The following is a 16,356-nucleotide window of genomic DNA, read 5'->3' on the forward strand; positions in this document are numbered from 1 at the left end:
TTTCCCTTGTTTGTTGGGAGAGGAACTGATGAGTCACAGGCAGGCAGGTGTTTAGCTTTAAGACAGCACTAGCAAGTTACCCAGTGCTTGGAGGAAGCCTCTTGGCTGTGCAGAATTTGGTTCCTTGTGACTGTGGGACTGACGGTCTCTTCCCTTGCTCGTTGTTGGTTATGGTGGGAACTTCCAGCTCCTAGGGGCTGCGCATATATTCCTTGCATGTGTCTTAATACTATCTCTCTCATATCATGGAATCCACGCCGTGCCTTGAATTCTTCGTTTCTGACACCCAGATTCAGAGAGCTCATGTGATCTGTCAGGCTCTCACGTTCCCACAGTCCTGGGAGTTACATAAATGACAGGAAAGGAGGAATCTTGGGGGAGTGTAATGGTTAACTTAATTGTCAACCTGATGCAACACAGACTCACCTAGGAAGAAGGTCTCAGGGAGGGGAGGGTCTGTCTACATTTGGTTGGCCCATGGACATGTCTGTAGGGAATTGTCCTAATTAAGTTAATTAGTGTGGGGAGACCCAGCCCACTGTGGGCAGCAAAGTTCTCTAGGCAAGGACCCTGAATTGTAATAAGGGTGAAGAAGTTGAGCTGATCACAGACGAGCAAGTGAGCACGCACCCATGCCTCTCTGCTCCCGACTGTGGATGAGACTTGACCAGCGGGTCCCAGCAACCGTCTTCTTCCCAGCTTGGTTTTTGTTGTCATGTTTTGCCACAGCAACAGAGGCAAACTTGTCTCTGCCATAATGTCCATATCTGCAGCTCGGACGGCTGTACAGACAGCAAGACACGCAGAATGTTTACTCCTGGACCAGACTATGCTCCAATACGTGTCTCTCGGGAATCTCAGAAGCAAATCCCAATCTCAGCTAGAGGCCTCCGAGTGTCAGAGAGAAGGGTAGCCTCATTCCTTTGCCGCAGGTTTTCTACAGACGAAGTAGGAAGGTGTGGTACAGAGAGAGAGAGCCTGGTGGGCAGAGGCACGGAAGCCCCCAAACCGTAAGTCGGGTGGCTCGTAAGGGTATTGCGAGAACTGCCGCCAGGTGCAGGAAGGGGCAGAGGGGAACCCTGTGTACCGGGATAAGCAAACGGATTTCTACTGCCTTTACTTTTGGGGTTTCTGCCCACACTAGACAACATTTTCAAAATATTTGGACAGAAGTAGAACGCGTTTGGCAGACATATGCTGCCAGTTGACGGCAGACTCCACGGGCGCTGCAGGGCGGTGCAAAGCAGGCTTTCAGGGCACGGCTGCGGGGAGATGAATTTGTGTACAGGGCATGCGGGGGTGAGATCTGTTGACTTTACGGGGCCGGCTCTCCTTGAAAAGGCTCCCTGCGCCTTGCCCTCTGCTCCTCAGGCCCTCATTCCTGAGTCACTGATTACGGAGTGAATAGAAAATCCTGGGCTGAGGATGCCGGCTGAATCGGGAGTGTGCTGGCCTGGTTCAATCCCCAGCACCGAGTAAGATGGGCACAGCGGTGCCTGTCTCCCAGCACTTGGGAACAGGGGTCGGGAAGATCCAAGGTGAAGCTGAAGGCCATCCTCAGCTACACAGTGAGTTGGAGGCCAGCTTGGGCTACCCAAGATCCTATCTTAAAAAAAAAAAAAGAAAAGAAAATTCTGTCCATAGGTTTTTCTCTTCAGACCACCAGGCTCCAGCCCTACTGCTGACTGGTCTCTCGAAACCTGGGAGAACTGTTCCTGTTTCCTGTTTCTGCTGTCACCTCCCTGGCTGTCCCAGCCAGGCCTGTCCCGCTTGAAGCCTGAAGCTTGTTTTCATGCCTCAGAGGCTTTGGCCAGCGAGTTTTTTTTCTTTTCCACAGCAAAAGCACAGGGACAAAGGCGTCATGTTTGCTTGAAGTGTGTGAGTCCCTCTGTGTCTTCTCATGAATTGTGTTCTGGACTTTCTCAGGAACCGCAGCACTCACGGAGATTCCTCGAAGGCGCCCCAAGCTTCGTTCGGACGCCACACGCTGGGCCAGTGCTCCCTGACACATGCTCCCCATAGCCAACCCCCAGTCCCTGCTCCTCATGGTGCCTCCAATCCTCCCCTTTACATTCCGTAAGACTATTTTCAAGGTTAAAAATGCTCTTTCTCATCAGTGAAGGCCGACTCCTAAACTCCATTGACAGCGCAGGCCAGGAGAGGAGATCAGGGCAAACGGAAAGGAGGAGGGGGCTTCACACTCTGGGAATCTGCCTCTGAGTTCAGTCAGCCTGATCCCACTCCTGGTCATAGTACAGGGGGTAAACTTGAGTCCACCACAGCTGCTCATCGGATAGGGTGGTGCCGAGCTTGAACTAAGTTACACGGATTCCTCTGCAGCAACTGCATCCCGAGGCTACATGCAGTGTACGTCCCTGTGGTGCCAGAGCTCAGGAGACAGGCAGGAGGGTCACGAGATCAAGGTAAGCCTGTGGTACATCATATATACTGTCTAAAATACACACATATATAACATATGTATATACACACAAGCACACATGCACATACATATATACATACAATCAAAACGTTTTTCTACAATGGTCTGTGCTTATAAAATAGGGAGGGCTTTCTTTTGCCTCCTTGCTACAAATATTGCTGATCTAGCCCTTGAAATAGGATCAGTCAATGCTCCTGGCTGGCCTGGAACACACACAGATCCACCTGCCTCTGTCCCCCGAGTGCTGGGATCAAAGGCGTGGGCCATCCTGTCCCACCTACAGTGTTTTACTGCAATAGCATTCTACAAGGGAGGGAATAATAGACATCGCCGTATCCCCACTAGAGGAAGACGTTTTTCTGTAAGTAATGTAAAAAGTGACCGCTGCTCTACTAAAGGAGCCAGTGTTCACTTTGGATATGGACAATTGTCATAGTCCCCATTAGGGTCAAGGTGACACAACCTAGAGTCATCTCAGAAGAGGGAATCTCAACTGAGGAATTGCTCAGATCCTGTTGGCTTTGGGCACACCTGTGGGGTGTCTTGTTAACTATTGACTGCTATAGGAGGGCAGAGTCCAGGGAAGGGGCAGGGAAGGGAAATCGCCTGACCTAATCAATATGACCTATAAAGATGGACTCAGTGAAGAAAGGGCAGATGGCCCCAGTGGGGTGACTTGAGGGACAAGCCAGACGGCAGCTGAGTTGTTTGCAGCGTAGGCTTGTTGGAGGGAGTCTGGTCTACCTCTTCTGTCTGCCTCTGAGTGCAAAAGTATCACATGAGACTGTCTCCCATCAGCCACCCCGACTCTCCTCTTCCTCACCCTCCTCTCTCCCTCGTCTCCCTCATTGCCTTCTAAGAGTCTTAACGTTTAAGCCATATAACCCGTTCCTACAGTATTTTTGCTTAGAAAAATAGGATTTGGGAAGGTATCTCTAGCTGACGGGAGGAGCTGTCAAGATGATGCAGGGGGTCATCGTCATTGCCTCATTCCCTCTCCCCTCACGCTGGAAACTGCTGCCCTAGGAAGGAGAGCCTGGAGAGCAGATAGGGTCCTCCCAGAACAGCAGCATCTGACATAAATGAACCCCTGGGAGGAAAATGAGACGGAGTGACTTGTCCAAACCCAAAAAAGGCTGGAGCAGACAGGATCTGAACCCAGATGTGCCTGGGTCCACATGTACTGTAGCCCCTGCATTCCGGGGTCTCTGTCTAAGGAAGGGGGCCCACAGTAGGTGTGCATGTTTCTTACGGGCATGTACTCTTTCATTGCCAGCATGACAGTTCATACTATCTTTGATCTGTTTTATTTTTAGGAGTGGTTTCTAGAACCTTATGGTCCTTCACGCGCTGTAACTATCTCCAGTGTATTTGATAACCCAAAACCCTTAAAACATGGCATTTTTGTTTGCCCTTCACGAGTGTATGTGGGTACATGTGTGGAGGCCAGAGTTGGTGGTCTTCGCGGATCCCTCTCTACCTTATATGTTGAGGCAGGGTCTCTCACTTGCCCACAGAGATCTCGGCTGCAGTGAGTCTGGCCAACCGGCTCACTTGGGGGGAATTGTGTCCTCTCCATCTGAGCGCTGAGGTAATAGATGGGTCACTAACCCACCTGCTGTTTTTACACGGAAGCTTGATATCTGAAAGCAGGTGTCCAGGTTGCAGAGAAAACACCTCCCCGGCTGAGCCACCTCCCCAGCCCATGGAAAGATTTGTGTGTGTGTTTGCATGTGTGTGTTTGCTAGACCTGAGCAAGCAAAGGAATCTTCATTTATGCACATCCAACCATTTTAAAGACTGAAGCATTGGGAACAATGATCTGAGCAGGAAGCCTATTAATCCAGGCATCTTATACAGGGTGGGGAGAAGCCCAGGGTTTGCAGGCAAGCACAGCTGAAGCCTCAGAACGACACATCTGTTCTCATGGAAACACCACTGCTGAATACTCCTCCTCAGCGATGTGACGAGGAGGCCAGAGAAGCTGTGTTTTCACAGAGCCGCATGGAGACCAGCAGGGCTGGCGTCCACATGCTTGGCTTAACCCGGAGGCTGGGATGCCCAAGGGGCGGAAAAGTCAGTGTGCTGCCTGCTTCCGAGGTCCTTCGTATTGTGATGTATTGCGTTACGTGGGTTGCGTTATATGTGCACAGCTGTTGGCCTGCATGTCTGTCTATGCACCATGGCACAAAGTGTCCACGAAGGCCAGAGGATGGCAGCGGATCCCCTGGAACTGGAGTTACTAGAAGCTGTGAGCCGTCATGTTTACGCTGGGAATAGAATCCAGGCCCTCTGGAAGAGCAGACAATGACCTTGACTGCTGAACCGTTTCCTCAGCCCCTCAAGCACTTTTTCAAACCACACATCTTCTCTGAAACTTTCATACATGTGCACAATGTATCATGTATACTCACCCCTATCCTATTCCTTTGACATCGCAACACATTTCTCTTCCAATCTCATGTCCTTTCATTTTAAAGTTTCCCTCCTGAGTCTGATTAGTGCCACCCATACGAACAGGGGTGTGGGGCCATCCCCTGGAGCTAGTGACTGTCTCTCCTCCAGTAGCTGTCAACTGACAATAGCTCCTTAGTTAGCAGTGGGGCCCCCAAAGTCCCTCCCTCATCCATAATGGAATCTTAAATAGCTTGATCTTGCACAGGTAACTACAGATGCTGTGAGTTTGGATACAACAACCTTGTTCATCCGTCAGGGATCTGTAGTATGTGATGGGGTTAATGCAATGTGGAGCAGACTCTAAAATCTGTCACACGAGTCTACATTTTATCCTTTCTATCTGTCTCTATCTTTATATCTCTCTGTGTCGCTGTCTCTGTTTCTCTCTGTCTGTCTGTCTGTCTGTCTGTCTCTCTGTCAACATGCCTCCCTTTGCAAGATTGGCGCATAAGTCCAATGGGAGAGATGTTTCAACACCTGGCTCTCACCTTTCACAGTCTCTCCAAGCCTGTCAGCACCTTATGCTTTATTCTCTTTCATCTGGGTGAACTGTGTGAGGATCCCAGATACATGACTGTCCCAAAGCTGATGGCAGCCAGCACTGGAGAGCATGTGGGCTTCCAGCTGTTCTGTGTCCAAACATTGGTCATTATCTCCCACTAGTTACAAAGGGTTCTTGGAGCCGGGCGTTGGTGGTGCACTCCTTTAATCCCAGCACTCGGGAGGCAGAGACAAGCGGATCACTGTGAGTTCGAGACCAGCCTGGTCTACCGAGTGAGTTCCAGGACAGTCTCCAAAACAATACAGAGAAACCCTGTCTCGAAAAACCAAACCAAACCAAACCAAACAACAACAACAACAACAACAACAACAAAAAATAAACAAAGGGTTCTTGGGAGGACAAAAAGGAGCAGGTGTTGTAATCTTAAAAAAGTGTCTTGAGAGGGAAAGACAGCCTTCGACAGAGCTCAAGTGGAGGTATATTTTTTTAAATTAGGGAATGGGATCATAAAAAGAGGGAAGGGGAGAGGGGAGACCAGCCTCCAGGGACAGGAGCAGCGGGAGAGAGGAGAGAGAGAGAGAGAGACAGAGAGAGAAAGACAGAGACATAGAGAGACAGAGACACACAGAGAGAGACAGAGAGAGAGAGACAGAGAGAGATAGAGAGGAGGATGGGTGTGGGCAGGACCCTTTTAAAAGGGAACGTGGTGAATGTGCATGGGAGGTACTCTTAGTGGCTGCAGCTGAGGGCGTATCCTGTCAGCACCCCAAGGACAGGGCAGGACAGATGCCTGAATACTAACAGCATTCATGAAGACATCTAGCTCTGACCCAAGATAAGAATCTGCATTTTCCCAAACTGTGTTACCAATTTAATGCAAATTAAAATTGGACAACCCCTTTGAAGTGGGAAAGATTGTGGGTGGAGCTGAGCACAGGAGAGCATGGAAGGGTGAGGGCGTGTGTTGGCATGTGTGGACCAGGCTCTTAAGAACGGGGAGAATGATTGCAGACATGGATCAGCTGCAAGAGTACTCGCTGCTTTTGCAAGTTTGGTTCCCAACACCCAGATTGGGTGGCTCATAACCACCTATAACTCCAGCTTCAGGAAATCAAATGCCCTCTTCTGGCCTCTTTAAGTAACTGCACACACACACACACACACACACACACACACACACACACACACACACAATACTTCCTTGAGAAAAGAGAATAGCTGTTTATGGTGGGCCGCATGCCTAGGTGGCTGCTGTGGCTGTTGATAGTGCTTACCCTGGCGTTGGCACTAGCCCTGGTGCCCACAGCCCAGGGAGAGCAGACGCTGTGCCCCACAGAGGGCCCCCCAACGCTAGCCCACTGTGGCAGTAGGGAGGGTAATAGGCTCATCTGTTTGGTGGTAAAGGGACAGTGTTTGATGTTACTTTGGGAAAGCTCTTGGATAGGTGAGAAGCCCCATACAATGACTTGAGCTCAAAGGGACTCCACTAGAGACGTGGCCAAGGTTTCTCTGAATTCTGCAGGCCTGACCCATAATTCTACAGGACTCATGACCAAGGAGCCAGAGGCCCTGGGTGATGTCTCCAGCAAGGTGTAGAAATCGAAATGCCCTAGTGTTGGCTACACAGCCCACAGAATCTTTAGCAAGGATGGCAGCCCCAACCCGGGCTTCACATCTGAAGACCAGTTTCATTTGCCTGGTGTGCAAGGGCTTCTCCTTGGGTGAGGTGGGGGCAGGTATAAAATGTCCTGTGGGACAAGCGGCTGAAGCCTCAGAGTCCCCTGCACTGACTAAAGTGGATGCCTAACTTGGCCTGGAAAAAGTAGGTGAGAACTGCCGGAAGTCCCTCCACCGTTATCCGCTCCCCACCCTCAGTTACAGGCTGATGCGCGCTTGGCCACTGCCATCAAGTCCGCGTCCCTCTCCCCACCCCCACCTCAGAGGAGTCTTGGTTTGCAGCCGTTTGACACGAGTTGGTGACACATTTGCATTAGCATTTGCCATCTGTCCCTAGGGACAGTCCGAGGGGCCTCACTGAAGTAGACAGTTGCACACTTGCGGCTCCTTAGTTATTTCTAGCACCTGGTGTGGCCTGCTCCCGCCCCCTCCATCCGTTAGTCTCTCCGTCCTTTTATGCTGGTGTGACTCAGCTGGGGGCAGAACTCAGAGGTCAGGCCTCTATCCAACCTTAGCTCACCCCATCATCAGTGCTCCGCAGGGAGCACGGCTTGGAGTGAGCTTCTTTCTGGCTTTGATAAGTCTCATTGAGCCCATTGACTTGGAGGTTCTGAGACATCTCTAGAGAGAAAGAAAAGGACAGGTAACAGAGGTAGCCAGTGAGCTCCTTAGAACTCCTCCTTAGAACTTAGAACTGTGTGAGCTACAGCATCACCCCTGAGACCAGAGCCAGTGAAATCCAGACTTGGGTGTTGTAGGGAATGAGACTTAGTTAGCTTTTTTTTTTCTGTGTATTGTGTCCTTCTCAGCTTAAGAGGTGACAAATGGTTTACATGCTGAGGTTGTCCCTTCCAGCTCCTTCTGTGCTGGCTGATATCCAACTGGATGTCACTCCTGAAGGAGAAGCAAAATGCACATGTTAGCTCTTTAGGGAACAGGGGTATGTTCTTTGCATGTAATCACTTCCAAGATCTTTCTCTCAAGGGAATGATTGTCTGATCTACACTACTAGGATTTGTCAACAATGGCTATATAGTGAATAAATCCCCAGTGCAAAACTGAACCATCTTTTGTCACCCAGACTTGGTTCTGATACCCCCTTAACCCCCTTACCCATACTTCAATCCTTAACTTGCCTCAACTTCACCTTGAGTATTGGAATGGAGTAGGAAGAGATGGGTTGTGCCCCTGTGGTGCAGAGCTCGAAGTGGCCATTGGAGCATACGACAAGTGAGTGTCAATGGCATGGTACAAGGCCTTACCAATGATGTCATACCTGTACAAGGCCTTACCAATGATGTCATACCTGTACAAGACATTACCAATGACATCATACCTGTACAAGGCATACCAATAATGTCATACCTGTACAAGACATTAGCAATGATGCCATACCTGTTCAAGGCATTACCAATGATGTCATACCTGTACTGGGATGCGGAATGATTCTGGTCCATCATTTTCTGGTCTTGGGAGTACCACTTTATAAACGCCCAAACCTGGTTTTCTAACAGTTCTGAAGTGTACTCTCTGTGAGCATTCATTTCCAAGCTCAGCGGCGGATGTGCTTTTCATCACCCTCACTTCTATCCTCAGACCCTACGTTACTCTCGTGACCGCACGGCCAGTTTTCTCTGACATCTCTTTCCAATGCACAGAAGCCTTGAGACCTAAGGATCTTTAAATGCCGTTGTCTTCAGTGTAGTCATTGGCTTAATATGCATAAAATATGCATGCACTTTCTCTTCCTTCAGAAGATTTTTGCCATTGTTCCTTTAGAAAGTCTTTGTGAACACTATAATGAATTAAACAGAGTTATTTTGCTTTGCCGTCAATAGGCGATTCCCCCCTGCTCTGCCCTTAGCTTGCCTGCAGGCTCACAAAAGCTACAGGCTAAACATTGTGCCTTCTGAGAAATGACAGCACCGAGGGACGGTTGTGAGTGCTGGCAGCAGGGACTGTGCCTGCTACTCTAATTGCTGCTTCTGTAAGGTGCTTGCTCCCAGCTGCAGGCTTCTCAGAGATGCTAACCTGCCTCTGAGCAGGGGCCTGTCAGCTGAGTGAAGGAGCAGCAGGCAGGATCCTAGCTCCCTTGTCACCAGAAGTGGAAAACTTTCTTAAAAGTAGACAGCCATCCCAGGTCTGGAAACATGAGAGCTGGTTACATAGACACAATGTGACAGACAGGGAGAAACATTGTTTCTTGCTGTAACAAGGATTTGTTGACACTGTCTTTAGTGCACTATCATTATTCGTTATTATTTGCTGTGCTGGAAGCATTCTGTCACTGAAGAATGTCTCCAGCCCTTGGTTTTTCAGAAACATGATCTCACTGCATATTAAGGCTGGGTTGTACATGTTATGTCACACAGGCTGTTCTGACATTCTCCATTATCTTTCCTCTGTCTCCCTAGGGCTGGGCTTATAGGCATGTGCTTCCAAGCCCAGCTAATGCCCTGTTTTTGAAGGTCATAAAAGAAAGCCCTTTGTAGTAGTTCTCTGTTGCTGTGATGGAAATACCGTGATCAGAAGCAAACTTAAGGAAGAAAGAGTTTATTTTGGCTTTTGGTGAAGTTCCAGAGGGATATATATAGTCCTGGTGGCGTGCATGTGTGTGTGTGGGGGTGGTGGGGTGGGATGGGGTGGGTGGTGGGGGAGTAGGGGTCATAGCAACAGTCAATGGGAGCAGAAATCTGGTTGATTGCAATTTCCATCTACACACACAAAGCAAAGAGCAGTAAAATAGGAAGTGTGGAGATGCTATAACACCGTAAATCCCACCTCCCAGTGACACACTTCCTCCTGCAGGGTTCTATCTCCCAAAGGTTCCACAACTTCCCCAAATGGTGCCAACAACTGGAACCAAGTGTTCAAATACTTGAACCTATGAGGGACATTTTTCATTCACACCACCACATCCTTACATTTGACAGCATCTTCCACCCGCTGTTGTGCAAACTGGGTGGAGGCACTCAGTGGGGTCTTCATTGAGCCCACAGGATTCACGAGAGACATTGCATGGGAAACTCTCATACAGATAATGATGTTTGAATGGGAAATGTCCCCCACATGGTTCCCAGTGGAACAGTTGTGGAGCCTTCAGGAGGCAAAACCTGGTTGGAAGAAGTGCGTCTCTGGGACAGGGTGGGGTTTTATAGCCATCCCACACTTCCTGTTTAGTGATTCCTGGGTATAGACACAATGTGACCAGCTACCCACAACCCTGCGTGTCAAGCACTTGTTTGATATGCTCTTGCTGGGACGTTCTGAGATCCTTAAGGATGGACGAGGCCCTAACCCAAGCTGTCTGAAAGAATGACCCACAGGCATTACCGGTGCCGCCACACCAGTGTCTCCCTGATCATTCAGCTTCACGTAGCCTTCCCCACACCCCCTGGCCAGGTTCCAACATCATTGCAGGAGGCACTGGGACGCATGTGACCATGCTCTGGACATCGTAGTCTCCAGCCTTTTACATCTTCTTGATGAATCACTTAGGCGATCGTGTGTCCTCTCGAGTCCTGCCTTTCTAGACTTACTATGATCCTCAGGAGACATTAATCTTCCAGGTCTGGCCACACAGACCCGGGGCCTCAGAGTAAACTAGTGCTAAAGCCTCACACTCACTCACTCCACGATGTGTTTATTATCTTGGCCAAAACAGTCTCTCAGAAAAATTATTTGCTGATAAATTCTGCTCCTAATATTCAAAGAGCTCTGACGTACGTGACTCTTTTATGACATAAGCTTCCTCTTTCAGGGCTGGAGAGAGGCTCAGTAGGGAAGAGCACTTGCTGCTCATGCAGAGGACCCAGGTTCAGCTCCCACGCACAACCAGTCCCAGGGGACTGGACCCCGTTTTGGGCCCCCAAGGCTACCCGCACATACGTACACACATATGCTTACATAAGTAATAAAATCAACCTTTAAAATAAACGTGGGCATTTCACCTCAAGATTAAATATAAAACTTTAATTAAAATGTAGGAGGCAAGAAAATAAAACTCTAATCCTTTTACATACTCAATGAAATGAAATCGAAAGAAAGAGGCATAGTGGATTTTTTTTTAATGGTTCTATCCAATCTTTAAAAACTATTTCATTATCTTTCCTCAAATGAATGTGATTGGAAAATGTTTCTTCTTTATGGAAGCTAAAATTTTCCAATAAAATTATTATTCACTCTGTCAATATTAAAATAATTTAATCAACCGAAGAAAATGCTGCCTCTGCAGCTAATGTCTAGTCTGCTGATGAGCACGCCCCCTCTCTAGACCACAATCACTGTTTACTTCTGTTCCACTTAATTTCATGTGTGTCTGTCTCATCTCAACACCCACTGTGGGAGCAGAGAAATATTTCTAATTTTGTCAGCAACGAGAGTCCAACTGTGCAGCCCTCCAGTTCCCAGCATCTGTGGTAGTGTTCCAGATGCAATCCTCAAATCTCCACTCTCCGCCCCACTGACACAGAGTTGTTACATACAGTTGCTGTGAAAACATGATAAAACTCACATAGCTGAGTATATGCACACATACATACACATACACACATACTCACACATACACATACACACATAATCACACATACACTTAAATGCACATACACAAATGCACATACATACTCATATATACACACTCACACATACACATATGCATGTACACACTCGTACTGTTGCTCAGGATTTCTATTGCTGTCAAGAGACACCATAACCAAGGCAACTCTTTTTTTCCCATTTCTTAAATTAATTTATTTTTTACATTCCAATCCCAGTTCCCCCTCCCTCCTTTCCTTCCACTTCCTCCACTCCTCTCTCCTCCCTCCTCCCATGGAGAGGGTGAGGCCTCCCCTAGGAAGTCTACTAAGTCTGTCCCATCATCTCATTGAGTCAGGAACAAGGCACCTCTCCACCCCCACACCCCCATGTCTAGTCTGGGCAAGGTATTTCTCCTTATAGAATGGGCTCCACTAAGTCAGTTGTGCATTAGAGTTAGATCTTGAACCCACTGCCAGTGGCCTCATATATTGTCCAGCCACACCATTGTGACCTATATTCAGGGAGTCTAGTTTGGTCTCATGCAGGTTCCCCATTTGTCAGACCTGAGTCAGTGATCTCTCACTAGCTTGGGTCAGCTGATTCTGTGGGTTTCCCCGTCATGGTCTTGACTCCTTTGTTCACATTACCACTCTTTCCTCACTTTGATTATACTCCAGGAGCTTGACCCATTGGTTAGTTGTGGATTCCTGCACCTGCTTCCATCTGTTTCTGGAAGAGGGTTCTAGCTTCTCTGGGGTTATGGATTGTAGGCTGGGTATCTTTTGCTTTATGTCTGGTATCCACTTGTGGGTGAGTACATATGATATTTGTCTTTCTGGTTTTGGGTTCTCTCACTTAGGATAGTTTTTTTTTCTAGTTCTGTCCATTTGTCTGTGAATTTTAGGATGTCATTGTTTCTTACCACTGAGTAATATTCCATTATGTAAATATACCAAGAGCTCCCCCTTGTTCAGGTTAACTGTTTGTGTGGGTTAAACCAGCCTAGTCTTAATCCCTTTGCTCATCAGTTCTCGCTTTCTGACACTGAATTCCAGGAGTTCAGTTAAGTGTTTGGCTGTGGGTGTCTGCCTCTGCTTCTATCAGTCTCTGGATGAAGGTTCTGTTTTCCAGACTCTCTGGCAGTAGGATTGTTTGCTGGCACTCCCCTGATTCATGTCTAAAATCCATATATGAGAGAGTACATACAATGTTTCTCTTTTTGGACTGGGGTACCTCACTCAGGAGGTACCATCCATTTGCCTGCAAATTTCAAGATTCCATTGTTTTTTTTTTCCTGCTGAATAGTACTCCATTGTGTAAATATACCACATTTTCTCTATCCACTCTTCAGTTGAGGGGCATCTAGGTTGCTTCCAGGTTCTGGCTATTACAAATAGTGCTGCTATAAACATAGTGGAACAGACATCTTTGTTATATGATTGTGCATCTTTTGGGTATATGCCTAAGAGTGGAATTGCTGGGTCTTGTGGTAGACTGATTCCCATTTTCCTGAGGAATCTCCATACTGATTTCCAAAGTGGCTGTACGAGTCGGCATTCCTACCAGCAGTGTAGGAGTGTTCTCCTTTCTCCACATCCTCTCCAGCATAAACTGTCTTGGAGTTTTTTATTTTAGCCATTTTGACAGGAGTGAGATGGCATCTCAGAGTTGTTTTGATTTGCATTTCCTGGATGGCTACGGATGTTGAGCACTTTCTCAAGTGTCTCTCAGCCATTTTAGTCTCCTCTATTGAGAATACTCTATTTAGTTCTGTACCACATTTTTTGATTGGATCCTTTGGTGTTTTGGAGATTTGCTTCTTGAGTTCTTTTAAAATTTTGGAGATCAGCCCTCTGTCAGATGTGGGGTTAATGAACATCTTTTCGCAGCCTGTGGGTTGCCTTTTTTGTCTTGTTGACTGTGTCCTTTGCCTTACAGAAGCTTCTCAGTTTCAGGAGATCCCATTTATTAATTGTCGATCTTAGTGTCTGTGCTACTTTATGTTCAGGAAGCAGTCTCCTGTACCAATTTGTTCAAGGGTACCACCCACTTTCTCTTCTAAGAGGTTCAGTGTGGCTGGATTTATGTTGAGGTCTTTGATCCATTTGGACTTAAGTTTTGTGCATGGTGATAGACATGGATCTATCTGCAGTCTTCTACATGTCAGCCTCCAGTTATGCCAGCACCATTTGTTGAAGATGCTTTGTTTCCATTGTATAATTTTAGATTCTTTGTCAAAAATCAGGTGTTCGCCGGGCGTTGGTGGCGCACGCCTTTAATCCCAGCACTCGGGAGGCAGAGGCAGGCGGATCACTGTAAGTTCGAGACCAGCCTGGACTACCAAGCGAGTTCCAGGACAGCCTCCAAAGCCACAGAGAAACCCTGTCTCGAGAAACCAAAAAAATAAAATCAGGTGTTCATATGTGTATGGGTTAATGTCGGGGTGTTCAATTCGATTCCATTGGTCTATTTTTGTGCCAATATCAAGCTGTTTTCAGGACTATAGCTCTGTACTACAGCTTGAAGTCAGGGATGGTGAGGCTCCGGATGTTGCCTTGTTGAACAGGGTTGTTTTGGCTATCCTGGGTCTCTTGTTTTTCCATATAAAGTTGAGAATTGTTCTTTCAAGGTCTGTGAAGAATTGTGTGCTGGGATCTTAATGGGGATTTCATTGAATCGGTATATTGCTTTCAGTAAGATTGCCATTTTTACCATGTTGATCCTACCTATCTAAGATCATGGGAGATCTTTCCATTTTCTGGTGTCTTCCTTAATTTCTTTCTTTAAAGACTCAAAGTTCTTGTGATACAGGTCTTTCACTTGTTTGGTTAGCATTACCCCAAGGTATTTTATGTTGTTTGTGGCTATTATAAATGCAATATTTCTCTGATTTCTTTCTCAGCCCTTTTATCGTCTGTATATAGTAGGGCTCTGATTTTCTTGAGTTGATCTTGTATCCTGGCACATTGCTGAAGGTATTTATGAGCTCTAAGAGTTCCCTGGTAGAGTTTTTTGGGTCACTTATGTAAACTGTCATATCATCTGCAAATAGTGAAACTTTAACCTCTTTCTTTCCAATGTGTATCCCCTTGATCTCTTTTGGTTGTCGTATTGCTCTAGCTAGAATTTCAAGGACAATATTGAAAAGATATGGAGAGAGTGGACAGCCTTGTATTGTTTCTGATTTTAGAGGAATTTTGTTGAGTCTCTGTCCATTTGGTTTGATGTTGGCTGTTGGTTTGCTGTATACAGCTTTAAGGTAAGTTCCTGTTATCCCGGATCTCTCCAAGACCTTTATCATGAAAGGGTGTTAGATTTTGTCAAAGACTTTTTCAGCATGTAGTGAGATGATCATGTGATTTTTGTTTCTGAGCTTGTTTATGTGGTGGATCACATTGATGGATTTTCGTATGTTGAACCATCCCTGCATCCCTGGAATGAAGCCTACTTGATCATGGTGGATGAGTTTTCTGATGTGTTCTTGGATCTGATTTGGCAGTATTTTATTGAGTATTTTTGCATCAATGTTCATGAGGGTTATTGGTCTGAATTTCTCTTTCTTAGTTGTGTCTTTGTGTGGCTTAGGTATCAAGGTTATTTAAACCTTGTAGAAAGAGTTAGGCAAAGACCCTTTTGCTTCTATTGTTCTTTGAATTTCTGGTAGAATTCTGCACTGAGGCCATCTGGCCCTGGGCTTTTTTTGATTGGGAGACTTTTGATGACTGCTTCTATTTCCTTTGCTGGTATAGGTCTATTTAAATTGCCTATCTGTTCTTGATTTAATTTTGGCAAGTGATATCTATCCAGAAAATTGTCCATTTCCTTTAGATTTTCAAATTTTGTGGAGCACAGGTTTTCAAAGTATGATCTGATGATTCTCTGGATTTCCTCAGTGTCCGTTGTTATGTCCCCCTTTTTATTTCTGCTTTTGTTAAATTGCATGTTCACATTCTGCTGTTTTATAAGTTTGGATAAAGGTTTGTCTATCTTGTTGATTTTCTCAAAGAACTAACTCTTCATTACATTGATTCTTTGTATTGTTTTCCTAGTTTCTACTTTAGTAATTTCAGACCTCAATTTGATTATTTCCTGGCTTCTACTCCTCCTGGTTGAGTTTGCTTCTTTGTGTTCTAGAGCTTTCAGTTGTGCTGTTAATCCTCTAGTGTAACTATTTATAACGATGCCGATTTCAGGCAGTTTCCCCGCCACTAAGGCGTGGGCTGTAATTCCAAACCACTTCTGGTACCAGATATAACGATATTCGATGCTATATAGGGAAAACAATATATTTATTTACCAGAGAGAGAGAGAGAGAGAGAGAGAGAGAGAGAGAGAGAGAGAGAGAGAGAGAGTCGCACAGACCAGGAGTTAGAAGCGTGGCTGGCTTCCAGGAGAAAAAAGGGAAGCCCCTTTTCCTTTCACTTCCTTTTATCTCTACCTTGACCACGCCCTGTTGGGCGGATAGCTTTGTGGGGTTCACTCCTACAACTATTCTTCATGTGGGCACTTAGTGCTATGAACTTCCTCATAGCACTGCTTTCAAAGTGTCCCCTAAGTTTGGGTATGTTGCATCTTCATTCTCATTGAATTCTAGGAAGTCTTTAATTTCTTTTTTATTTCTTCTTTGACACAGGAATGGTGTAATTGTGCATTATTCAATTTCCATGAGTTTGTAGGTTTTCTGCAATTTGTGTTGTTGAATTCTAATTTTAATGTATAGTGGTCTGATCAGATGCATGGAGTT

At 46.4% G+C, this 16,356-nt stretch overlaps 1 long non-coding RNA gene across 1 annotated transcript in view; it reads left to right on the forward strand.

Annotated features, from left to right (window-relative positions):
- Positions 1-744: 744 nt before the first annotated feature.
- LOC121137647 overlaps positions 745-16,356 on the forward strand; it is a 28,002-nt gene continuing 12,390 nt past the window's right edge. Inside the window, exon 1 of the long non-coding RNA XR_005874937.1 lies at positions 745-2,423. This is a non-coding gene — a long non-coding RNA (uncharacterized LOC121137647). The remainder of the gene's footprint in view (positions 2,424-16,356) is intronic.

This window comes from Mesocricetus auratus, unplaced genomic scaffold, assembly GCF_017639785.1.
Source record: "Mesocricetus auratus isolate SY011 unplaced genomic scaffold, BCM_Maur_2.0 Super-Scaffold_100691, whole genome shotgun sequence".
Taxonomy (NCBI): Eukaryota; Metazoa; Chordata; class Mammalia; order Rodentia; family Cricetidae; genus Mesocricetus; species Mesocricetus auratus.